Raw genomic sequence first — 26914 nt, 5'->3', positions numbered from 1 at the left:
GCAGGTGCGGGGAGGGTAAGATGTGGCAGGCGGCAGCAGCAACAAACTTACTGATCATGGAGTCTGTAACAGTGATGATGAGAACCAGAGGAGCTCCATTAGCGATATGCCAGATAAATGAACAGTAGAGCAAAGGCACAATTGATGGAATATGAAATGTGGTGACGACTCCATCGATAATTCCGGGATCAACACTCCTAATGCATGTGTATGAAAAAGAAGGAACCCTCTGGTATCTTGTGGCCATGCCGAGAATAGATGCGCAGTGCAGGAATAACTAATCAAAAGGAATGTCGTCCTTACAGATCGCAGTGTGAAACTGGTGTAGGTAAGGTACCTGCGCGAACAAGTGGCTTTACACTAGACTCATGGAAAAATACTGCTCACAAAGAGCCCTTTCGGCCCATTTAGTCGGTGCCGAATCGTTTAAACTGCCTACTCACTTCTGCCGGCAGCAGATCATAGACCTCCATTCCTCAGCCATCTCACATATTTCTAAATTTTCTTAAAAGCTGAAATCGAGTTTGCGTGCATCAATTCAGCTGGCAGAACGTTCAACACTCTCACGACTCTCTGAGTGAAGAGATATCACCGATGTTCCTTTAAACTTTTTACCTCTCCCTATTGAGAGTCATGAAAGTCATGCCAGATACGATCGACAAACTGATTTGAAGAACTGAAAGACGTCATTCAGTTATAACGGGCCGCCATTCCTCCGTTCCACTGCCATTCCACTGCTCGCAAGAAACACAGGAGGTACATACATCACAACTACATTACCGAAGAACAGAAGTCCAGGATGAGGTGAACAGAAATCTTGGCTAGGTTAAGACGACGCGCAAATCAGCCACCGTTCTCTCACAAACTCCCGGCCAATGCGCAGAATCTGGAGAACAAGCTGTGCGAGCTGAGATACAAAATGATCTACCAGATGGAAACAAAAGACTGTAACTTCTTATGCTTTACCGAATCCTCGTTGTCGGAGGAGATACCAGATCAAGCCATCAAACTCGTCGGGTTCCCTATGTTTCGAGTGGACACCTCTCGAAACATAGCTGGGAAAAGTAAAGGGTAAGAGGCAAACTTCATGCTGAACTATATTTCGTGCGACGCAAGTAACACGGACAAACTCAAGCCCTTTTGCTTCTCGCATATGGAATGCCTTTGGGGTTATGTTGACGTTTCTCGTTTTTTTAGAGAATTCACATCTGTTATTATTACAACTGTGTACATCCCGAGACCGATAGCAACCTGGACAGAGAGCTATACAGAGAGACAGACAGAGGGACAGAGACTGAGCCAGAGAGAGAGAGAGAGAGAGAGAGAGAGAGAGAGAGAGAGAGAGAGAGAGAGAGAGAGAGAGAGAGAGAGAGAGAGAGAGACTGCCTCAGCTAACGATTCTGGGACCCCTATTCTTCCTGATTTTTATAAATCAAATGGGTGAAGAGGGCCATGGATGGGTTAGTAAATTTTCTGATGACACTAAGGTTGGAGGAGTTGTGGATACTGTGGAGGCTTGTCAGGGTGTCAGGGTGCTGAAGCAGGGATCCAATTGCAGACCAAGTACTGTGAGCACTCTGATATTTCTGGAGTAGCAAATGCAGAGAGGCAACAAAGTTGGTGACAAAGTTCAAGCAGAGATCAAAAGATCCAGATAAATCCAAAAACCAGAATCACGAAACAGGCAGAGTCGATATTCAGCTGGACAGAGATCAGATACCAATGTTGGAATGGCGCAGGAAATCTCACTGGCACAATCTGGCAACAAGCCGGTGCCAAAGCATGTCTAAAATGCACTGATCAATAAACGGAGAGGCAGATGATAGTTGGAGCACAATGAGACAGGACGGGAAGCAAACGCGAGGAAATCTGCGTATGCTCGAAATTCAAGCAACACACACAAAATGCTGGTGGAACGCAGCAGGCCAGGCAGCATCTAAAAGAAGTACAGTTGACGTTTCATTCCGAGACCCTTTCTCAGAACTAACTGAAAGCAGAGATAGCAAGAGATTTGAAAATGGGAGGTGGGGGGGAAGATCAGAAATGACAGGAGAAGACAGGAGGGGCAAGGATGAAGCCAAGAGCTCTAAATTTGATTGGCAAAAGGGATACACAGCTGGGGAAGGGAAAGGATCATGGGACAGAAGGCATAGGGAGGAGGAAAGGGAGCATGGAACACCAGAGGGAGATGGAGAGCAGGCAAGAAGTGACTGTGAGAGGGGCAGAGAGAGAAAATAAAAAAGGGGGCGGGGGGAAATAGGTAGATAGATAGGGGATTGGCTAAGAAGCGGGGGGTGACATTAAAGAAAGTTAGAGAGATCAATGTTCATGCCGTCAGGATGGAGGCTACGCAGACTGAATAGAAGGCGTTGTTCCTCCAAACAGAGTGTGGACAGTAGAGGAGGCCACAGACAGACATATCAGAATGGGAATGGAACTGGCAACAACACGGGTAATAATAAGAAACGGGTAAGAGGCCGAGTACTTACTAATACAGGGGGCGTAGTAGAGCAGAAGCGGGGACAGGAGCACATAGGACATGAAAACAAACAAGAGCACATGGCAATGCAAAGCCACAGACTGATGGCTGGGGGAAAACACACAAAAAGTCAAGGTACATCTGGAGGTATTGACACAGAGGTTACAGCGGGACATTGAAAGGATGCAAAAGTGGGCTGAGAAGTGGCAGATGGAGTTCAACCCAGATGTGTGAGGTGGTCCATTTTGGTACGTCAAGTATGAGGACAGACTCTATTATTAATCGTAAGTTTCTTGGCAGTTCGGAGGATCAGGGGGATATTGGGGTTAAAGTCTATAGGGCACTCAACGTTGCTGCTCATGTTGACTCTGTGGTTAAAAATGGATACGGTGCATTGGCTTCATCAATCGTGAGATTGAATTTAGGAGTCGAGAGGTAGCTACATAGGTCACTGGTTAGTCTCCACTTGGAGTACTTTGCTTTATTCTGGTCGCCTCACCAGATGTGGAATTCAGAGAAAGGGCATAAAGGAGATTTACTCTGATGTTGACTGGATTGGGGAGCATGCGTTATGGAAATGGTATGAGCGAACTCGGGTGTTTTCCTTGGAATGAAGTAGGATGAAAGGAGACCTGATAGAACTGTAAAAGATGTTGAGAGGCATAGATCGTGTGGATAGTTAGAGGGTTTTTTCCCCAGGGCTGAAAGGGTTAGCATGAGACAGCATCATTTTAAGGTGCTTGGAGGTAGGTGCAGGTGATATATCAGGGGTATTTTTTTAATGCAGAGAGTGGTGAGTGCGTGGAATGTGCTGCAGGCAAAGGTAGTGGGGGTTGTTACGATGAGGTTTTTTTTAAGTAATTCCTGGACTGGTATCTGCAGCTCGGAAAAATAGAGGGCTATGGGTAACCCTTGGTAATTTCTCAGGTAAGGGCATGATCGGCACAGCTTTGTGGGCCAAAGGGCCTCTAATGTGCTGTACGTTTTCTACGTTTTTTCTATGTTTCTACCTTTGGTTTGTTAGGGAGAGTTAGAAGGTGATAGAAAGGAGCTACAGGCAGATAGTCTCCCCGGGCCACGGGAGATAGATAAAGTGTGTGACCGTTAGGATACGGACGAATGGGCGTCTGTTTGTGGAGAGCACCCCTGTAGCTGCCTATTTTAACAGTAAGCATTCCATTTTGAGTGCTGTTGGAGAGGGCGACGGCGACTGCCCGGTGGGGGGGGGGGGAAGCAGCAGTGGCATATGACCTAGAATGAGACGGAACAGAAGAGGAGGGCAGCGGTAATAGCAGACTCTATATAGGAGGACAGGTAGGCGACGCTGTGGATGCGAAAAATAAACAAGGGTGGTCGATCGACCCCCATTTGCCAGGGTTCGTGATACTGCTAAGGGCTTCCACAAGAAATAGAAATGCGGGTGCGGCAAGAGCAGCCAGAGGTCGTGGTACATATTAATTTCAACGTCAGAGATAGATAAGGTGGAGGTCATGAAAGTAGAATCCTAGAAATTAGGAAGGAAGCTGAGAAGCAGGACCTCAAAGGTAGTTATCGTGGGATTGCTACCTCTGCTGCGCGATGGTGAGTCTAGGAATAAAGTGAAGTGAAGGATTAATGTTTGGCTGAAGTATTGGAGCAGGGGACAGTGATTCTTATTTTTTGGAACTCCTTGGGCAGGTGTTGCTTGTTGAAAAAAGGACAGGTTGCACTGGAATCTGAGGCGGACCAATGACCTGGCGGGAAGGTTTGCTAATTTTATTGGGAAGGGTATAAAATAGATTTGCACTGGTGTGGAAACCGAATTGAAGAGGCAGAAGGTGTGGAGGTTGGAGCACAAGTAGAGACATCTTGCAGGGAGTCTGTGGGAAAGGATTGGCAGAAGTTAGAGCAAAGATGCGCTCAGCCTGATTGGTTCAGATGCATCTCTTTTAAGGCAAATAGTATCGTAAACAAGACGGATGCACTGGGAGTATGGATCGATGCATGGAACTGTGACTTCGTGGCCATTACAGAAATATGGAAGTCTTAGGTGAAGGAAGAAGCGCTGAGTGTGCCAGGCTTCAGATGTTTCAAAAAAGAACTAAGAGGGTGGCAAACGTCATGGGGCGTGGCATTGTTAATTAAGGATACCGTCCCGACCACAGAAAAGGGGGAAGTCATGGGTGGATGTTCAATTGAGTTAGTGTGGATGGATATCAGAAATAGCACAGCAGCAATGACTGCACTGCGTGTTTTTAACGAGTCACCCCCAATAGTAACAAGGTATTTTAGGAGCAGATCGGGAGGCAGGCTCTAGAACGTTGCAGTCGTAATAGGGTTGTTGTGATGGGAGATTTGAACTTTCCAAATATTGTCTGGCATCTACTTAGCGCAAGGAGTTTGGATGGGGTGGACTTTCTTATGTGTGTTCAGGAAGGTGTCCTAACGCAATATGTCGACATGCCAACGAAAGGAGGTGCTCTATTTGATCTGGTCAGCTATCAGGGACATCGATGGGAGAGCATTTTGGAGGCAATGGCAGCAATTCCATTTCCTTCACCATAGCGCTGGAGAGGGATGAAGCAGACAATGTCTGGAAACATTTAATTGGGGTAGGGGGAAATATGATGCTGTTAGAGAGGAACTTCGCAGCATAAATCGGAAGTAGATTTTCTCGGGGAAATGCTGGCAGAAATGTGACAAATGCTCAGGTAATATTTACACGGAGTCCTGGATCGATATGCTTCATTGAGTGAGGGAAAGGATAGTCGGATTAGAGGAGCATGGTGTACAAGGTATATAGAAAATCTATTTAAAAAGGGAAAATAAAAAGCTTACAAAAGGTTCAAAAATCCAGGTAACATTAGAGCTCTGGAAAATTACAAAGTTGCAAGGAAGGAGCTTAAGGATGGAACTGAGAAATCCAGAAGGGGCCTTGAGAAGGCCTGGCGAGCAGGATTAGTGAAACTCCCAAGGCATTCTACAAGTATGTGAAGAGCAAGAGGATGAGCCATTTGGAGAATGAAGTTGGAGGAAGTAGCGCTAATATTGGTGATCCTCCAGAATCTTAGCATCTCCGTTTTCGCAAGAATGGTTTAAATATCTGTTCTGGAGGTCCGGGAATTTCTGCACTTGGCTCCTGCAGACCCCGAGAGAACACCTTATGAGGCCTATGATGTCCTAATTTGCCTAAATACAGCAAACACCTCCTCCTCTGTAATCTGTACAGGGTCCATGAAATCGATACAGCTTTGCCTCAACAGTATAAACGCCACGTCCATTTATCAAGTCGATACAGTTGCAAACATATATACTTGTAATCTTTTTACAACTCGCAATATTTTTAATGTATCTGTGGAATCCATTATGATTCTCCTTCACAGTGTCGGATTGGGCACGCTCATGCCTTCTATTAGCTCTGCTGCATTTCGTCTTCTCAGTGAGCGCTCCATTTGTTCCAATCATCATTAATTGCTTTCACCCCCATTTTTCTAAACTAGAGCCTCAATAACTCTTAAAAGCAAGATTCCCAGCACAACTTATCTTTTGCTTTTATTCTGAAGGGCACATCCAGGTTTGCACCGTCTACAATTTAACTTTTTTGGCTCACCGGCCTATAATCTCTTGTTCTATTTTCATATTCTTTTGTAAACAGTCAGACAAATTTGGCTATCGTCCAATCCCTTGGTACCTCACCTATCGCTAGGAATGATTTGAGTATTTCGAGTAGGACTCTGGCAATTTTTCTCCCGTCGTCTGCAAGGTAAGGCCTTGTCAGATCCATAGGATTTAGCCACCCTAATTTGCCTCAGGACTATAAACCCTACCCCCTCTGTAAACAGGATAGTGTCCGTACATTTGTGGCTACTTTGCTTCACTTCGGTGGACGCTGAGTCTGTCCTCTGGGTAAATACAGATGGAAAGGAAACACTTCATTTTAGACATCTACAGTATGTTTTGGCACCACACATGGATTACCGTTCTGGTCTTCCAGCGGTCAATTTTTCCCTTACTGTCCTTTTGCTCTGCAGAATTACTAAGGATTTTCCCTCACCTTGTTTGCTAGGGCAACCTGGTGCCTACTTTTAGCCTGGTAATTTATTTATTGCATTCCCCTCACTCCATCCACACCCCATTTGCTCCCACCTGCTCAAATCTGCTATAAGTCTCTTTCTTTTTTCCTTTGAACTCCACCTTAATAACTATTGTAAAGCAAGGTTCCCTATATCTCCCTTATTTACGTTTTATTATTCTTCTCAAAATTTTACCTTTGAACGCCTTCCAATTACCAGCTACACTTTTGCCAGAAGACGGCATGTCCCACTGCACACTTGCCAGATCCTTTATAATACCATCAACATTAGCCTTTATCCAATTTACAATCTCGACGCCTGGACCAGACATATTGTCTTTCCATGTTTACTTTGAAATTATTAGATGCAAAATGTTCCCCCATGCAAACATCTGTCTCATTCCCTGACCGTACATTCTGGTTTTGGGACCTGTGCATATTGATTAATGCTAATTTTCTGAACACATTTAACAAACTCTGTCACACCTCGTCTTTTTACACTGTTGGATTCGTAGTCAATTAGTGGAAAGTTAAAATTGCCTATGAAAACAAATTTCTGCTTCTTGTGACAGTGTTCGATCTCTACAAAAATGTGTTCCTCTAAATCCTTCGGACTGCTTGAGGTCCGTAACATACACAGAACTTAGAACTGTACAGCACTATAAAAAGCTATTCGGTCCACAATGCTATGCCAATTCAGCTGAAAGATAAATCAGAATCGCCAATTCAAATTTCTTTCACTGATACCGTGTACATATCCATCCATATTACTGACTTTCATCTGCCTATCTTAAATGGCTGTAATATTTTCACCTCTGCCATCAGCTGCGTATTCCAGGCAGTTCCCACTTAGTGAGCTGAAATACTGATCCTTCACATCCTCTTTAAACCTCTTCCCTCTCGAAAGGAATTCATGCCTTCTGGTATTCGACCGCGGAAAAAAAAACACAGGTTATCGTCTCTCACCCTCTATCGGACCTGCCTGGAGAATACCTGAGGAGGAAGGTAAAGCTCCGCAAGCGCGGGTGACGTCAGCGACGAGCGCGGGCTTTAAAAAGCGACCCACTTTCAGGAGCGAGCAGCGGAGGGGGAGTAAGGAGTGCTCGTGATCGACATACGACTGGAGATCGGAGGATCAGCCGTTGTAGGTAGGCCGAGACCCTCGGACCTACCTGGAGAATACCTGAGGAGGAAGGTAATGCTGCGCAAGCGCGAGTGACGTCAGCGTCGAGCGCGGGCTTTAAAAAGCGACCCACTTTTAGTAGCGGGCAGCGTCGGTACAGGCAGCGGAGTGCGCAGGATCAGAGTGCTGGGCTTTGGCTCAGCGGGCTTCGGCGCAAGAAGACTTCGTCAAGAAGCCTGTTTTTCATTTATTCTGACAAATCTAGGATCAGGTAATGGGGGAGACAGTTAGAGCAGTGTTGTGTTCCGTATGCAGTATGTGGGAGGACAGAATCAACACAGTTGTTCCTGATGACGTCAGCTGCAAAAGGTGCATCCAGCTGCAGCTCCTATCAGACCGAGTTAGGGAATTGGAGCAGGAGCTGGATGAACTACGGATCATTATCGAGGCAGAGGCAGAGTTAGATAAGAGTTATCGGGAGGCAGTCACACCGAAAAGACTGGAGGTCGGCAAATGGGTGACAGTCAAGAGAGGCAGGGGGAGCAGACAGAGAGAGAAGACCACCGCTGTGGCCGTTCCCATCAAAAATAAGTATACGGTTTTGGATTCTATTGGTGGGGATGACCTACCAGGAACAAGCTGCAGTGGTCCCGTCTCTGGCACTTTGTTTGGACCCTTGACTAGGAATGGGAGGAGGGAAGAGAAGAGAGCGGTATTGATAGGGGATTCTATAGTCAGGGGGGCGTATAGGAGATTTTGTGGGGAAGATCGCGAGTCTCGGATGGTATGTTGCTTTGCTGGTGCTGGGGTCCGAGACATCTCAGATCAGGTACAGGTTATTCTCGAGAGGGAGTGCAAGCATCCAGATGTTGTGGTCCATGTAGGGACCAATGACGTGGGTAGGATGAGTGAGGGGGTCCTGCGTAGGGAGTTCAGGGAGTTAGGTGCGAAGCTGAAGATCAGGACCTCCAGGGTAACAATCTCAGGATTGCTACCTGTGCCATGTGCGAGTGAGGCAAGGAGCAGAAGGATTTTAAAGATTAATACGTGGCTTAGAGGATGGTGCAGAAGGGAGGGCTTCAGGTTTGTAGATAATTGGGCTTTGGTCCAGGGAAGGTGGGATCTGTTCCGAAGGGACGGTTTACACCTGAGCTGAAGCGGTACTAACATTCTTGCAGGGAAATTTTCTAGTGCTTCTGGGGGGGGGGTCAAACTAAATTTGCAAGGGCGGGGATCCAGAATGTGAGGGAGGATAGCGAAAGGAAGAATAAAGGTGGGGACTACACGGTTCCGGAATATTAAGTGTGTAGTAGAGGAAGGCGGGGGGGGGGGGGGATCAAGTGATAAGGAGGACTCATGTACAGAGGAATGGTCTAACGGAGCATGGAGATAAATGAGTTGAAAGAATAAGTAAATTTCGGAGTGACAACAAAATTCTAGGGGCTTATAGCCCGATGGGAGTTCGGGGAGCTGGGTTAAGCACAATAGGCAGCGATTCAAACAGAGAGAGGAGAAATGGATTAAATATTCTAAATCTGAATGCACGAAGTGTCAGAAATAAGGCGGATGAGCTTGAAGCCCAGGTGCGAAGGGGTAACTATGATGTTGTTGGGATAACGGAGACATGGCTGCAGGGAGATCAGACCTGGGAAATGAATGTACAAGGGTATACGTGCTACCGTAGGGACAGAAATGTGGGCAGAGGGGGTGGGGTGGCCCTGTTGGTGACGAATAAGATTCAGTCCATTGCAAGGGGGGACATAGGGTCAGGAGAAGTAGAGTCTGTGTGGATAGAACTGAGGAACAATAAGGGCAAAAGGACCCAAATGGGTGTTGTCTACAGGCCACCAAACAGTAGCATGGATATTGGGTGCAAGTTGAATAGGGAGTTAATTTGGAGTTAGTATTGTGGCAAAGGTTATGTTGCAGTAGTTATGGGGGATTTCAACATGCAGGTGAACTGGGAGAATCAGGTTGGTGCTGGACCACAGGATAGGGAGTTTGTAGAGTGCCTACGGGATGCATTCTTGGAACAGCTTGTACGAGTGCCGACCAGGGACAAGACTATTCTGGATTTAGTGTTATGTAATGAACAGGATTTGATAAGCGATCTCGCAGTAAAGGAGCCATTAGGAGGTAGTGATCACAATATGATAAGCTTTTGTCTGCAATTTGAGAAGGATAAGGGCAGCTCGAAGGTGTCACTGTTGCAGATGAACAGGGGAAACTATGGAGCCATGATGGAGGAGCTGGCCAAAGCTGACTGGACGGATAGCCTGGCAGAAAAGACAATGGAACGGCAATGGCAGGTATTCTTGGGAATAATGCACAAGGTGCAAAATCAGTTCATCCCCCAGAGAAGAAAGGATTCAAAGGGAGGAAAGGGGCCACAGTGATTGACAAAGGAAGTCAGAGATCGCATAGCATTAAAAAAAGGAAATATGTTAGAGCTAAGGTGAGTGGGAGGACAGATGATTGGGAAGTTTTTAAGGAACAACGGAACTTAACTAAAAAGACAATACAGGGAGAAAAAATGAGGTACGAACACAAGCTAGCCAGGAATATAAAGGAAGGTAGCAAAAGCTTTATTAGGTATGTGAAGAGAAAGAAGATAGTTAAGAACGATGTTGGGCCCTTGAAGAATGATTTGGGTGAAATTATTATGGGAAACAGAGAAATGGCAGAAGAATTTAACGAGTACTTTAGATCTGTTTTCACTAAGGAAGACACAAGCAATCTCCCAGATATATGGATGGGCCAAGGACATAGGGTAACAGAGGAAATGAAACAGATTGACATTCGGAAGGAAACGGTGATGAGAAGACTGATGGGACTGAAGGCTGACAAATCCCAAGGTCTAGATGGTCTGCACCCGAGGGTACTAAAGGAGGTGGCCCTGGAAATTGTGGATGCATTGGTAATCATTTTCCAATGTTCCTTAGATTCAGGATCAGCTCCTGAGGATTGGAGAATGGCTAATATTATCCCACTTTCTTTAAAAAAAAGAAGAGAGGGAGAAAACAGAACTATCGACCTGTCAACCTGACCTCGGTGGTGGGAAAGATGCTAGAGTCCATTATTAAGGATGAAATAGTGGCATATTTAGATAGCAGTGATAGGATTGGGCCGAGCCAGCATGGATTTACCAAGGGTAAATCATGCTTGACTAATCTGTTGGAGTTTTTCGAGGATGTAACCAGGAAGTTAGATGGGGGAGATCCAGTGGATGTAGGGTACCTCGATTTTCAGAAGGTATTTTATAATGTCCCACATAGAAGACTGGTGGGTAAAATCAAAGCACAGGGCATCGGGGGGAAGGCATTGACATGGTTCGAAAACTGGTTGGCAGATAGAAAGCAAAGGGTAGCGGTGAATGGGTGTTTCTCGGAATGGCAAGTGGTGACTAGTGGGGTGCCATAGGGCTCGGTATTGGGACCACAGCTGTTTACCATTTATGTTAACGATTTGGATGAAGGCATAAAAAATAACATCAGCAAATTTGCTGATGATACTAAGCTGGGTGGCAGTGTGACACGTGATGAGGATGTTAGGAGAACTCAGGGTGACTTGGATAGGCTGGGTGAGTGGGCAGATACTTGGCAGATGGCGTTTAATGTGAATATGTGTGAGGTTATACACTTTGGGAGTAAGAACCGGAAGGCAGATTATTATCTGAACGGTGTAGAGTTGGGTAAGGGAGAAATACAAAGAGATCTCGGAGTCCTTGTTCATCAGTCACTGAAGGTGAATGAGCAAGTGCAGCAGGCAGTGAAGAAGGCTAATGGAATTTTGGCCTTTATTACAAAGGGTATTGAGTACAAGAGCAAGGAAATCCTCTTGCATTTGTACAGAGCCCTGGTGAGACCACACCTGGAGTATTGTGTACAGTCTTGGTCTCCAGGGTGAAGGAAGGACATTCTGGCTGTACAGGAAGTGCAGCGTAGATTCACGAGGTTAATTCCTGGGATGTCTGGACTGTCTTACGCAGAGAGGTTAGAGAGACTGGGCTTGTACACGCTGGAATTATGGAGATTGAGAGGGGATCTGACTGAAACATATAAGATTATTAAGGGATTGGACAAGATAGAGGCAGGAAATATGTTCCAGATGCTGGGAGAGTCCAGTACCAGAGGGCATGGTTTGAGAACAAATCATAGGTCATTTAGGACAGAGTTAAGGAAAAATTTCTTCTCCCAGAGAGTTGTGGGGTCTGGAATGCACTGCCTCGGAAGGTAGTGGAGGCCAATTCTCTGGATGCTTTCCAGAAGGAGCTAGATAGGTATCTTATGGATAGGGGAATCAAGGGATATGGGGACAAGCTAGGAATCGGGTATTGATAGTAATTGATCAGCCATGATCTCAAAATGGCGATGCAGGCTCGAAGGACCGAATGGTCTACTTCTGCACCTATTGTCTATCTCGTGATGTATGTATAAAATGCCTTAATGTTTACCTTAATCCAAATGTCCAAGAACTTTCCACACCCCTTCCTAGATTGCCTAATTCTTATTTCTAGTTACTTTCTGGCTTCTTGATAATCGTCATGTCCTCCATTTTACACCAACTATCAAAGCTTTAGACACTTTTCATTTTTTGAAATCCAAAGTTCTATAATCGTTTCATCCTTGTCTTTTCTTCTAGCAGGAATATACGTTTCCCGTACATCGTGCAATTCGTTATTCAGCATCCTCCACATGCCTCATATAGACTTGCCTGAAAAAAATGTTCTCTATTATCTCTTCTTTGATCCTGCCGAATGATGTCGTAATTTGCACTACCCCAATTGAAGATGTTCATATTTACTGAATTTATTTACATATATTTTCGTCGGTGTCCCGATAACTATTAATGGAAGGGATCTGCAGTACAATCCCATCAATGGAATTGCACCCTTCATATTCCTGAGTTCTCCCGAAACAGACTCAATGACTAAACCCTCCATTATGTCTTCCATGAGTGCCATTGTGATACATTCCTTAGTTGTGCAAATCCACGCTCCCGCTCCGCTTGCTCCTGCGTAACTTTAATTCGTTCTTGCTAATCACTCCTGAGCGCTGATTAGCCTCTGCTGAGATCCCTATATTGTGTCAGATTTTCTCCTTAATTAGAGAACCTGAGTGAGTTGCATCTTTTCTTCTTCAGATCTGCGGCTGGGCACTGCTCAAAGTAACTGTAATGGTTTCTATAAGAAGATTAACGTTACGTACTCGTGACACATGACAGTGGTACCCTGGTCACGTGAATGGGGTTGAAGCTATACTGGACTTGAGGTAATGGTCTTGTGATGGTGGAGGGACGTCATTTTCCTGCCAGTAGAGATCATGTGACAGTTTTTTTTACAGGTTATAAAAGGAAGACCCCACCCTGTGAGGAGGGGTAGTTCTTGGCTGGATTTGCCATGTTGACTTCGTGCCACTGCGTGATTTAATGTGAAGACGCAGTTTAGCTGAAAGATAAAGTTTTATCGAATGCCTAAAGTTTAAAAGGTCATTGCCAGCAGGTTCTTTACAATACTGCTAGTTTGAGAATCAGTGGAGAGTGAAGATTGGAGTTCGGGGGTTAAAGATCGAGGAGAATCGATTTACTACGCTGAAACGGGTTCAACCTTATTTAACCCTTTTTCGGAAAGGAATTCGTTGACTGTTCTCGTGTTAATCTCTGCGGGATAGCAGAAGATTGACGATAGTGTGATAAAGGAAAGGACAGTGCCTTTAAGCCGTTTCGTTTCGTTTCGTAAATTATTCGTGGGAAAAGTTCGACGCCAGGGATCGAAACAAAACGACGTGAAAGAGAATTTAAATCTTCTTATAAAGTCTCTCCTTTTAAATGGACTGTGAGCATTTTTACCTTATGGCAGTCCTACTTAAAAGAACTGTTTTTGCAACATCGCTTTAAGAACTCTTTGAGCTGCATCGCTTTAAGTAATGTTTAAGCTGCCGCACAGCACCTGATTTCCGGTTACGTTAGCGTTTGTTTACTTTTGGGGGGTTTGTTTTCAGTGTTTAATAAACGTGTTGTTTGTTATAAAAACCCTTGTCGAACTCATATATTTATTGTTGCCTGAATACGTAACATTAACAATGGGGTAAAGGTAGAAATGAGGGAAATAAAGAAGCGGTTGCGGATCCATCTATAATAGTAAGAGGAACACGTCGTTTTTTTTAGAGTTGTTGAGTATGGTTTAAACTAATTTAGCAGTGATGTCGGAACCGGATTAAAGGGACTCAGGATAGCATGCTCAGGACTCAGGATTGTCAGGAAGTGTAGGCAGATGAAGGGCAAAGTCGCAATTAGAAAGTGATAATCATAGAACCATAGAACATTACAGCATAGATACAGGCCTTTTGGCCCTCCTTGGCTCTATCGACCCATTTTTCTGCCTCGTCCCAATGACTTGCACTTGGACCATATTCCTCCGTACACCTCTTATCCATGTCCCTGTCCAAGTTTTTTTTTTTCTTAAATGTTAAAAGTGAGCCCGCATTGACCACTTCATCTGACAGCTCATTCCACACTCCCACCACTCTCTGTGTGAAGACACCCCCCCCCCATGTTCCCTTTAAACTTTCCCACTTCCAACATCAATGCATGTCCTGTTTTCTTTTTCTCCCTCGCCTCAGTGGAAAAATCCCTCTTGCATTTACTCTATCTATACCCATCATAATTTTATAGACCTCTAAAATCTCCCCTTACTCTTCTACGCTCCAAGGAATAAAGTCCTAACCTATTCAACCTTTCTCTGTAATCACCTTCTCAAGTCCCAGCAACATCCTTGTAAACCTTCTCTTCACTCTTTCAATCTTAATGTAATTCCTGTAATTCGGTGACAAAACTGCACACAATACTACAATACTACAACCACTACATCTAAGAAAAGTTGTGCTGGCATTGGAGAGTTCACAAGTTTGATTCAAGGAAGGAAATGGTTATCTAACGAGAGCCGTTTGCTGTGTCTGGGTCTGCAGTCGCTGGAATTCAGAAGGATGGGGGGGGGGAATCTTATTAAATCCTTTCAAAAGTTGAAAGATCGAGACAGAGTAGATTTGAAAGGGATGTCTCCCCGGGTGGGGGAAGGAGTTCTGTGACAAGAGAAAAACAGCCTCAGGATGGAGGGTTGCCCATTAAAACAGATGCCGAGTCATTTCTATCGCCAGAGAATGATGAACACGTAGAATATGTGACGACAGGCAGCTGTGGACGCCAGGTCGTTGGGTGGATTTATAGCAGATGTTGATATGTTGTTGATTTGACATGATATCAATGCTGGAGAATGGGGTTAAGCAGGGCGGGAAAGGGATCAGCCATGATTGAATGGCGAAGCAAACTCGATTGCCAATTTAATTCTGTTCATCTGTTTTGCTGCCTTGTGGTCTTAATGCATATGGCATTAACCATGGGGTCCTGCGTACGTTTGCAACCCATTTTAATTTTAGTCAACTCTTCTTTTCATCATGTTCGTAAAAACGCTTCCAATTAAGTTTTGCGTTTTTTGTAAATTTCTCACAAATTCTACAGCGCTGTATCTTTTAAACTTGCAACTTTTCTTACTTAACGCCGTTTATTTTTTTATATAATCTACAGTGCTCGCAATGGTCTACTGCTCTGCTCGCAATCCAGGTGTTCCGGAGAGAAAGTTCTATTTAGTTCTGCCACCTTACAAAAGGATGTATATTTTCTTGGGCTATTACGTATCTAAGCTATTTGGAAAGCTATTCTTCTATATGTATCTATCGCTTTTCTGATGATACATTACATTCTCAATGTTTGAATCATGCAGCCATACATAAATAAGGAAAGCGATGTTTCCATTAAATTTTGAAACGGTTAAAATATATTTATTGTACGGTAACACTACGAATACATTCAAAATATATCAACAATATTTCCCAATTACAATCTTCAATGGTAGTAACTTCGATTAAGGAGAACAATTTAACTAAAACATGCACGACTTTACTGTACATCTGAAGGCGCCTTTATCAAAAGTCATTACATCTTTATCATATTTTATTTTACTGTTTATCTGCACTGCATTGATTCTGGAACTTTTACACTTTATTCTGCATTATTCTTCATTTTCCATGTTTTTCCCCGCTGCTTCGATCTGCCTGGATAGCATGCCAGACAAGAATTTCACTGCATCTCGGTACATATGACAATAATAAATTAATACGCATATAGTTAAACAAATGTTACATGAAACTTTTTACGATGACACTTTCTCCATCAAATGTTTCTTTGTACTTCTCTCCGGCTTTAACAATATAATTGTAAGATTTAGGTGCAAAGATGCAGAAAAGTAAGCCGAAACTGGAAGCCAGAATTGCGAATACTTCCACGGCCACAGTGTACTTTCCGGGAGAACTGACATATGCTGGAATGAAAGATATCCAATCAGCGCAGAATATCAGCATGCTAAATGTGATGTATTCCGCATCGTTGAAATTATCCGGCAAATTTCTGGCCAAAAAGGCAACGGCAAAGCAAACCAATGACAGGCAGCCAATGTAACCCACGACGCAGTAAAATGCTAATTCAGACCCCACATTACACTCCAGAAGGATCACTTTGTTCGAATAAGCCATATTTTTGACGGGTAGGGGTGGGGATTTGATGAGCCAGACGGTACATATTAAGCACTGTAGCAGGGTAAGAAAAAACACAGTCAGGCGTTGTTGTAGGGGGCCAAACCACTTGGCCACATTATTACTGGGCAGTTTCGCCTCAAATGCCATCACCACAACAATCGTCTTGCCCAAAACACAGGTAACACAGAGGACAAAACTAACGCCAAACATGGAGTGGCGCAGCATACAGGACCATGGTGACGGCTCGCCAATAAATGAGATTGAACAGAGGAAGCAAAGGGTTAGTGCGAAGAGAATAAGGAAGCTGAGCTCTGAATTGTTGGCCTTCATGATCGGAGTGTCTTTATGGAGCAGGAAAACGCCACCTATCGTGGCAGTGCTGCAACTTCCAATCAGTGCCAACGTGGACAGAATAATCCCCATCACCTCTTCAAATGAAAGAAAATCATTTTGCTTCTGTATGCATTGGTATTGTCGGTCGTTGGACCAGGAATCGATGGGACACCTCATGCACTCAATTGAATCTTGAAGGAGAAAAGTGTAAATTGATTTATTGAGCGGACTGTAAACACTTGGGAACACTTGAACAATTAGGATATTACCTGCCCATACCTGCAGTATTACTAATCGCCCCTTGTGCGCATGGAATGCAATCAAAGCAACAAATTGGCTTTCCCTTACGAGCTGCTTTTCTTCATCCAGGGGAACAGCTGTTGGAACAAACTGCCTTGGGGACCTCGTAGCAAAGAACGACAATATGTTAATATCCTATTTTTCTAAGAAGCATCACTATGGAGGAAGCAACAACGACAGAAAACAGATTTGAGGTGAGCGTAGAAAGATATGAAACATAACCCACGGCCATTTTGTTCATACGGAAATTGCGGAGTATATGAAATAAGCTTCCAAAGGAAGTGATGGACGCAAGGAGAATAACTACATTCACAATATACGTGCTCATGGACTTGGATGTATTTGGAGTGGAATAAAACTTTAGATGCATGTTTGCCATATGCATGCGGATATAACAAAGTTAGATGGATATGATTCTGTGTTGTATCACTCCATAATGCTCTGAATTTATCTACCTTACCTGATATTACTTACGCCTTGATATGCGAGAAAATAAATGACGCACTTATCTTGAAAACTTACGCTACTATTGAAGGGAAAGTATAAACGCATATCACCGTTCTCAACAATTTCTCTTCTTTGTAAGAATCAGCTGTCACTCTGGTAATTGGAATTTGCCGAAAAATGTTAATGTGTTATGCCTGCCGTAACAGCATCCATCAGGGAACTTGAGACATTCGAGTTGCTACCACATTCCTGTTGCTCATGGCATTTTAACTATGCTGAGATATAATCGGGTGATAATATGCTGTCTATGCCCGGGAACAAACCGTAGGTCAATTCTGCCGTGTCAGAATGCACCCAAAGTTCCCTCGACAGAGTAACCACACCGCCACACTATTGCAAAGAAATAGCTTAAAAACAAGTAAGTCTGATCTCAAAGAACAATTACAAATAGTGGTGTGTGTGCGTGTGTGTGCGTGTGTGTGTGTGTGTGTGTGTGTGTGTGTGTGTTTGTGTGTGTGTGTGTGTGTGTGTGTGTGTGTGTGTGTGAGGAATAGACAATTAGTCGGATGGACAGACTGAGACAAAGAGAAATTCATACGCCCTCCGAAGCAATGAAGTTAACCTTGTACGGTGGATTTCAGTTTAAGAGATTTATGGAATCTTTTTCTTCTGTTGGGATGTCCATGCATCGGCCGTACTTAACCTCGGCCGGAGAGATCTTCTGATGTTTAATCACATCATGAAACTGAATCATGTTCTGTGTGCTGGAAGGAGAGTTGGCACGTAAACTTAAAAATTTTTTTGATAGAATTCCAAGTATTTTTTTTTCGCATAGTACCTCTCTGCGACTTCCAATCCATACTGCTGATCCCTCATTGATTAGGACTTGTTTATCCGAAGGTGCGGATCCATCATAATGTCCAACTATCAAAACAGCGGCATTTCCCTCCCTACTCACCTGCCAGTTGACAATGTCGTACGTAGCAACCGAGTCACCGTTTACATCGAAAGGTATCCTTTCCCCGACATTACTTGAGAAATTTAGCGATTGCAAATAATGCAAAACCTGCCAGAGGAAGACACAGACGATAGAACCTTGCATTGGTGACCTACTGATAAGCAAATACAAAAAAAATTAATTGATGGCCAAAATGTATTTTGTGGAAAACTGGAACAGTACACAACTAATACTGACGGAACTCAACAGGACAACAGGTAGTACAATATCCATGGTAATGTACAAACAGTGGCGTTTCGGGCCGACAGCCTCCATTATGACTGGAAAGGAAAGGGGAATATCCCAGAATGACAAACTTGGGAGTTGATGGGAGAAGATGAAAGCTGACAGAAGAGGGTCGGGGGTGGGGAGGGGCGGGGTGTGTCGGTGATTGAAGTAAGAAGCTGGGAGAAATTTAATTGTATTGTGTTCGAATTAAATGGACAAATATACGTACCTGCCACGGCTGAAAATGTGAAATATTTGCACAAGACTGGTTGTCAAAAGGGCCGTCGCCACTTTTACAGGAAAACATATCGTGAAGTGCATGGGCTATAGCTTAAGTAGCCTCATAAACTTTGTTGGTCACCCGCAGCTGAGATGTGTCCGTGTAGCTGTTAGACACAGCCTTTAGGTTCTCCGTTCCTGTACATTGACGAGGCTGGGCAGTGGCCGTTGCGATCCCTGTGTTGATATCTATTTTTTTCAGGCTACAACCGAAGATCTTTTCCCAAAATTCTTCAACTATGTCATTACCAGGATAGACAGATGGATGAAGACCCGTTAAGAAGTTTTTAAACCCCGGGATATTCACGTTAGGTACGGCAACCCCAATGGCCCCAGTAACGAATCTTTTGGTCTCCTCTGGGGGCACAAGCCAAGTGGTGGTCCAAGCCTCACTGCCCACCCACTGAATGTCAGTAATATTTTGTCGAACAATTTCACGCAATAAAATGGTCATATCGCCTTGACCAAGAAACGCCACCACGACTTTCGTGGAAGCGGTTCTAATAACGTGGGTAACACGTACTAACCATTCTCTGGAATACGTCCTGTGGAAAGATTCGGAGAAGGCAATGCAAACCCAAGTTTCTGAACCGTCTCAGTGAAGGCCTGCATGCCAAAGTTTCCGTAAACACTGTCGCTTTTCACCGTTCCAATCAATGTCCATCCAAAGCGCTTGACAAGTTGGGCCAATGCTTTAGCCTGGAAGTAATCGCTTGGGATCGTTCGAAAGAAGGAGGGGAATTTCCGCCGGTTGCTAAGACAGGCACACGTGGAGAAATAACTAACCTGGTCAGAATGCAAAACAGAAACAGTAAAACAGTGAAATTAGTTCGATCGCGGGGGGTAAAGTCCAGGCAAAGACCAATAACTACAGACACTTTTCTACAATTGGCGTATTCCTAGCTTAGATTCATAAAGTTGTACAGCTCGGATACGAGCCTTCTGACTCAACTTTATGACAACCTATCTCTCCATAATGCTGGCCAAAATCGCCTGCTTTAGCCCATTAAACCTTTTCAATTCATGCAAAAGTCCTCATGTTCTAATTGTTCCATGCTCATCAACTTCCTCTGCAGCTCGTTCCACATATCCGCTGCCCTTGGTGTAGAAAGACTTCCTCTCAGGGTCCCTTTAAAGCTTTTCCACCCCATCTTCAACCGATTTCCCCGAATTCCTTATTGTCCCACTCTGGGGAAAATCTGGCAATACATACCGAAAGTTGTGAAAATAGTTCAAAGTCAGCCAAACAGAGGGGATTGTACTGATGACATGCAGCAGACTGAAAAGCTTGAGCATGTAGATATTAAGAAATATTATGTTCTGGAGCTTTTGGAAAGCATCAAGTTAAGTCGCCGGGACCGGATGATATGTACCCCAGGCTACTGTGGGGGCCAGTGAGGAGATTACTAAGCGTCTGGCGATGGGGTTGTGGAAGTTGTTCATTTATCCAAGAAAGGGACTAGAGATAGACCAGGAAATTTTAGACCAGTGAGTCTTGCCTCACTGGTTGGTCAGCTGATGGAGAAGATCCTCAAAGTCAGGATTTATGAACATTTGGAGAGATATAATATGACTATAAATACTCAGCATGGCTTTGTGAAAGGCAGGTCATGCCTTACGAGCCTGATTGAATTTTTTGAGGATGTAACTAAATACATTGACGAAGAAAGAGCAGTAGATGTAGTGTATGTGGATTTCAGCAAGGCATTTGATAAGGTAACTCATGCAAGGCTTATTGAGAAAGGAAGGAGGCATGGGATACAAGGGGACATTGCTGGTGGATCCAGAACTGGCTTGCCCACAAATGGCAATGACTGGTTGTCGACAGGTCATATTCTGCATGGAGGTCAATCACCAGTGGAGTGCCACGGGGATCTGTTCTGGGAACCTTAATCTTCGTGATTTTTATAAATGACCTGTATGAGAATGTGGAGGGATGGGTTAGTAAGTTTGGTGATTCCACAAATATTTGTGGTGTTGTGCAAAGTTTGGAGGGCTGTCAGATGTTACAGAGGGACAATGATATGATGTAAAACTGTGCTGGGAAGTGGCAGATGGAGTTCACCCCAGATAAGTGTAAAGTGGTTCATATTGGTAGTTCAAATATGATGGCAGAATATAGTATTGATGGTAAGACTCTTGGCAGTGTGGAAGATCAGAGGGTTTTGGGGTCCAAGTCGATAGCAGTTCAAACCAGCTACGCAGGTTGATACTGTGGCTAAGACGTCGTACGGTGAATTGTGCTGTATCAATCGTGGAATTGACTTTCGGAGCCGAGATGTAATGTTGCAGCTATATAGTACCCTGGTCAGACCTGATTGGAGTACTGTGCTCAGTTCTGATCGCCTCACTACAAGAAGGATGTCGAAGCGATAGAAAGAGTTCAGAAGAGATTTACAAGGATGTTGCCTGGACTGGGGAGCATGCCTTACGAGAACAGGTTGGGAGATATCGGCCTCTTCTCCTTGGAGTGACGGACGATTAGAGATGACCTGATAGAGGTGTATAAGATGATGAGAGGCATTGATGATGTGGATAGTCGGAGACTTTTTCCCAGTTCTGAAATGGTTGCCACAAGAGGACATAGGTTTAAGGTGTTGTGGAGTAGGTACAGAGGAGATGTCAAGGATAATTTTTTACTAAAAGAGCTGCCGGCAATAGTGGTGGAGGCGGATACGATAGGGTCTTTTAAGATACTTTTGTATAGGTACATGGAGCTTACAACAATAGAGGGCTATAGGTAAGCCGAGAAATTTCTAAGGTAGGGACAAGTTCGCAACAACTTTGAGGGCCGAAGGGCCTGCATTGTGCTGTCGGTTTTCTATGTTTCCAATACCTTTCGGGCGAATAACCAATCTGCACAGTCGGGATGAACGGGGCTTTAAGCTTTTATGTTTTCCGCAAGGGAGGCAAGAATGAAATTAAACATAATAGTGATTTGCAAAATATGGCTCAGCACCTACGTGGAACACTTCATCTTTCACTTATTTGCACAATATGTAACTCCATATCACATCAATCTTGCGTGAAACGCAATCTCTTCATCTGTGGTATGAAGCTTCCACAGTAGAGTAAGTATATCACGCCCATTCTTTTAGTAATACAGAATGATGGATAAATGTTAGCCTGCAATCCTGTAGTTTTTTCCTTGTATCTTCAGCAGTCTCCACGAGAAAGTTTGACTGTTCATTCCCTTTCACGACTCTGCCTGACCAAGTCAGTTTCTCTAGCATTTCGTTTGTGAGACTAGTTTTTGCTGCTACTGCTTCGCACAACTGTTCGACACCGAACTCTTTTGCTGTTTGTATGGGGTTTACGTGCTCTCCCTGCGGCTGTACTGCATTGCCCCCCCCCAATAAAGTGTCACTAGACATGACGTGTACCAGAAAGTAGTTAATAGACGGGTAAGCGAATAGCAAGACTAAAGGAACCTCTGACAGAGGCGCGAAAAGTGGGGACTGAGTTATTGGTCGAATGTCATTATGAAGGGCATTATATGCCGAATGGCCACTTGCAGTGTGAGAGTGAGTACTTGATGTTGATATTATATACAGGTATTATAAAACAAAGAATGGTCTTTCAATCTTAGAACACCACAACAGTAAATAAATCAGTATACAGCAGTGGAGATCATGAACAAATATTTCACCAGCAAGTCATAAAAACACCGGCTCTTGTATCTAGAGTAACTGATGACAGCTTAAGAAGAGAATAATAAGACTCCAGCAGTTAACGACTGCTCTTACCATGGGAATTTTGAAAGGGCCTACTGACGCCGCAACCGCCAAGGACTGCGAAGAAGCCGCATCAGCCACGATAGCAGGAACTAGTTAACGCGGGGGACAGGATCGCTGCGGGAAAGCTGGGTCCTGTCCGTTTATCCTTTCGAAAACAGCTTTCACTGAAAAGTGAGGCTGACTGCACGAATCATAAATCCTGTAGCCCAGTGTAATATTGGGAAGCAGAGTAGGATTCCGGTTTATCTCTTCAATCGCAAATATCATCGCCTGTGTGAAACGGAATTGGCGAAGTACAAAACTGTAAGAAAGAGGTTCACAGTTAATTAGTAAACTGGTAAATTTATGATATCACGTGTACAGTAAAAAAATCTTTGGTCTGCAATCCATACAGATTATTGCATTACAACAGTACTTTCATACAGCACCAGGGAGTGAAGAAGAAGGCGTCAGTGTCACGGAGTACAATGAAGGTTGGCAAAAATCGGGAAGACCATAACAACGTACTTATGAGCTGGGGTCCACATTATCATACTAAAGGACCGTTCAATACTCTTATAAAAACGACGTAGAGAGTTGTTACATGTTTTCACCTTTATTTCTTCATCTCGATGGGTGGATGGGGTGAGAGGGGAAGAGAGTATACCCGTGGTGTGTGGGGTCTTATTACTGGTAGATTAGAACTACTGCACACCGACTGTTTATCTGCAGTGTCTTTTCTTTTCAAACTAACTGGTACAATATATAATTTAGGCAATTTATGGAGGCAAATATTTGGTAATAACTCTCAAAACGCATTCATTCTTGTTGAACTGGAAATCAGTGACAACATGAAAAGAGAGAACATCAAATTAGTTTTAAATTACAGAGAAAGTAGTAAACCCATCAGTCGGCGCATTAAACTGACCTTTCACATTTCACCGCTCTGGGTCTGGTTTCAAATGAAAGTTCCAATTTCTCTGTACGGGAGTGCAGAGCGAATATTCCGCCGATGTCAATGTCTCCTTCCTTCGATAAACTGAACAAATCAAACAATTCTCGACGTTTACATATCAGGCTGCCAGCTGACACTGTAACAGATAACAATAATCCCCAAATCAGCACAAAGCACATATTTGCTTTAGTTCTGATTCTTGCTGACAAAGGAACACGCAGATTTATATTGAAGTTCATGCTTGAACAAACAATATTGTTTTCCCTGATTGAGGAAATAACTCTCAGGAGGGAATAAATTGTCATTTAATCTAATTTCAGACAGCTACAAAAAAAAGGAATTAACCGTGTCATGCTATGTGAAGCCTGCAAATCGCAAAACATGATAACGGCTGAGTTGATATTTTGGGAAAATGAACATAACCGAATTGGTAATATCCAATGGATAGTGTTTATTGTGATCATAATCATTCCATCTCTTGCATTATTTCCCCAGTCCTACGGGTGATAAGCCCCACCATAACTACTTTATCATTTATCGTTAGAAGCACTTTATGTAGACATTCCTGTACCTTCCGATACCCTATGTACATGCAATCAATCCCTGTATATACACTATCCTATGTATTTATATCAATTGCGCATTTTATTATTGTGTTCTTCATTTCATGTTGCACAGGATTCGGAGTAGCGATTATTTTGTACTCCCTTACACTTCTGCGCTGTAAAGAATCTAGATTCAATAATCGGGAATCACGAATCACCTATTTCAAAGCAATGTTAAAGGGAGAAAATCAATTGCGGAACCAGTTACAATGGCAGACATTCACAAAAGCAACTTCTGTTGCACTGAAATCAGATTCAGATTCAGATTCAGATTCAGTTTATTGTCATTTAGAAACCACAAATACAATGCAGTTAAACAATGAGACAACGTTCCCCCAGAATGATATCACAAAAGCATATGACAAAATAGACTACACCAGAAAATCCACGTAATGTTTGGCAATCCCAAATCCAGGGTCCGGAGAGGATGCTGCGAATTAATATCGCGCTTTCGTCTTAGCGCTTTCCCCAGAAAGGTGCTCCAAATCCACCAGACAAACCAGACCAAAACCTAAAGCTACAAGACCTGCACAAAGCCACATAGTTACAACATATAGTTACAACAGTGCACACAATAGCATAATTGATAAAAACAGACTATGGGCACAGTAAAAATAGTCCAAAGATGTTAAAGGGCTATAAGTTGAAAAGAAATCACCACACAGTTTCGATAAGTCCCCGAAGTCCCGACAGACTCGCCATCCCACGCCGGCGGCAGAGGGGAGTACCCCGGCTATGGACTTCCGAGGCTCCGCCCTGCTCAGCCTCGCAGACGCAGCACACCGAAAGCGACCTGACCGCAGCGGCCTCCGAGTACGTCGAACCTCCGAGTCGACAACCATCCCCTCCAGCACAGCTTCTCCAAGCACCATCCTCTGCCGAGTGTATTAAGACGGCCCCGCCAACGGCCACCGGCAACGCGACCCCGAGGACTGGGAGCCTGTTCTTCCCAGCAGAGTCCCGGACCTAACAGCAGCAGCAGCAACGAAGAAGGTCCTCCTGGAGATTTCCAGATGTTCCTCCGTGCTCCCAAGTCCGTTTTCAATCGGGTATGATTGCGCACGGCACCCCACTTCAAAAATAACAGATATCAGCTCCGCAGTGGCCGCTGCAAGCTGTGTCACGTCGCCATCTTCGAAATCTTTTAAAATGCACATAATATCAGTTTAATTTAGCACTTTGTAGTTGCACCATCGTGGCTGCTTCATTATCCCCCTCAAACCCATTTCTTGCCTTCTCCCTATATCGTTTCACACCCTTACTAATCAAGAATCTATCAACCGCCGCCTTCAGACTACCAAATGGCTTGTCCTCCACGGGAATCTGCAGCAATAAAATCCATAGTTTTACCACGCTCGGGCTAAAGAGCTCGTCTTTGTTCAACAGGAGGGTCCTATTCTCTGTATATACTTCTGGTTCTAGTCTCTCCCAAACCCACACCCCGTCCGCACTGTAGAAAACCTCCGCTCCACACCTCTCCTCTCTTCTTACCCTCCGTCCAGGCCTTTCAATATTCCATATGTTTCAATGAGATACAACCCAACCCTAATTCTTTTACACTGAAGCACGAATAGGTTCAGAGCCATTAAGCGCTCCTCATATTGTACGTTATAAGTTTTATTATTGGGAATATTCCCGTGAAAGTCCTCTCGACCCTGATCATGGCCAGAAAATATTTTCTTAGGTAAGGAGCCCAAAATTATTCATAATACGCCCTGTGATCTGTCCAATGCCTTCTAAATCCTCAGTATTGCAATCTTTATTTTGTACTCAAATCCTCTCAAAATAATTAACATTGTGTTTGCCTTACGAACGGCTCAAAATGAAAGTTAATCGTTTGCGTTTCCTGCACCAAGACCCTCAACACCATTTGCACCTCTTATCTTTGAATTTGTTCTCATTAGAAAATCCTTTACGCCTTTATGTCTTCCACCAAAGTGCACGGCCACTTGCTTTCCTGCACTGTTCCATCTGCCGCACATTTACCGATCGTCCTAACCTGTATAAATCAATCAGCAGACTCCTGCCTCCTCAAATATCTATGAACCTTCACCTAAAATTGGTACTGTCCGTAATCGCAGAGAGAAAGTCACTATTTTGTTATCTAAATCGTTAACTTATAATGTGAAAACAAATAGTCCCAGCACCAAAGCCTGCGGAACACCAGTAGTCACCGACAGCCATTCAGGAAATCCATGTTTATAACAACCGTTTGCTCCCTGCTTTCAGGTAATCATCAATCTATGGTAATATCTGTCCTATAATACTACGGGCTCTTATAGAGTCATAGACGAGTACAGCACAGATAGGCCGCTGGTCCTAACTAATCCATGTCGGACTCTTTTAAGCAACCTAGTCCAATCGACCTGCACTGGCAGCATGGATCTCCGTACCCCTATCAATCACGTAACCATCCTCTTAAACTTGGGCATTGAACTCACACGTACCACGTCTGTTATCAAGAGTGAAGGAACTGTCCCTCATGCTCCCTTTCAACTTTACACACTTAAATCATGATCTTTGATTGTAGTCCTCGGTGGAAAATGCCTGCTTGTGTTTAGCCTATCATGACTGTAGTTACGTCTATAATATTTCCACTCATTGTTCTACGCTGTGGAATAGAATCCTCACCTATTCCATCTTTCCTTATAACCCGATATCATACTCGTAAATTTCCTCTCTTCTCTTTGAAAATTGACCACAATACTCTATATTAGGCCTCCAAAAACATCTTATGCAACCTCAACATAACATCCAATTGTGTACTCAATACTTAATTGATTTATGAAGGCCAATGTGCCAAAAGCTATCTT

General features: G+C 43.9%; 1 pseudogene; it reads right to left on the bottom strand.

Moving 5' to 3' along the window:
- Positions 1–15859: 15859 nt before the first annotated feature.
- Positions 15860–26914, bottom strand: part of LOC132390539 (extracellular calcium-sensing receptor-like) — a 47217-nt pseudogene continuing 36162 nt past the window's right edge.

The sequence above is a fragment of the Hypanus sabinus genome, chromosome 2, assembly GCF_030144855.1.
Source record: "Hypanus sabinus isolate sHypSab1 chromosome 2, sHypSab1.hap1, whole genome shotgun sequence".
Lineage (NCBI taxonomy): Eukaryota > Metazoa > Chordata > Chondrichthyes > Myliobatiformes > Dasyatidae > Hypanus > Hypanus sabinus.
This window is presented reverse-complemented; position numbering and strand designations above follow the sequence as displayed.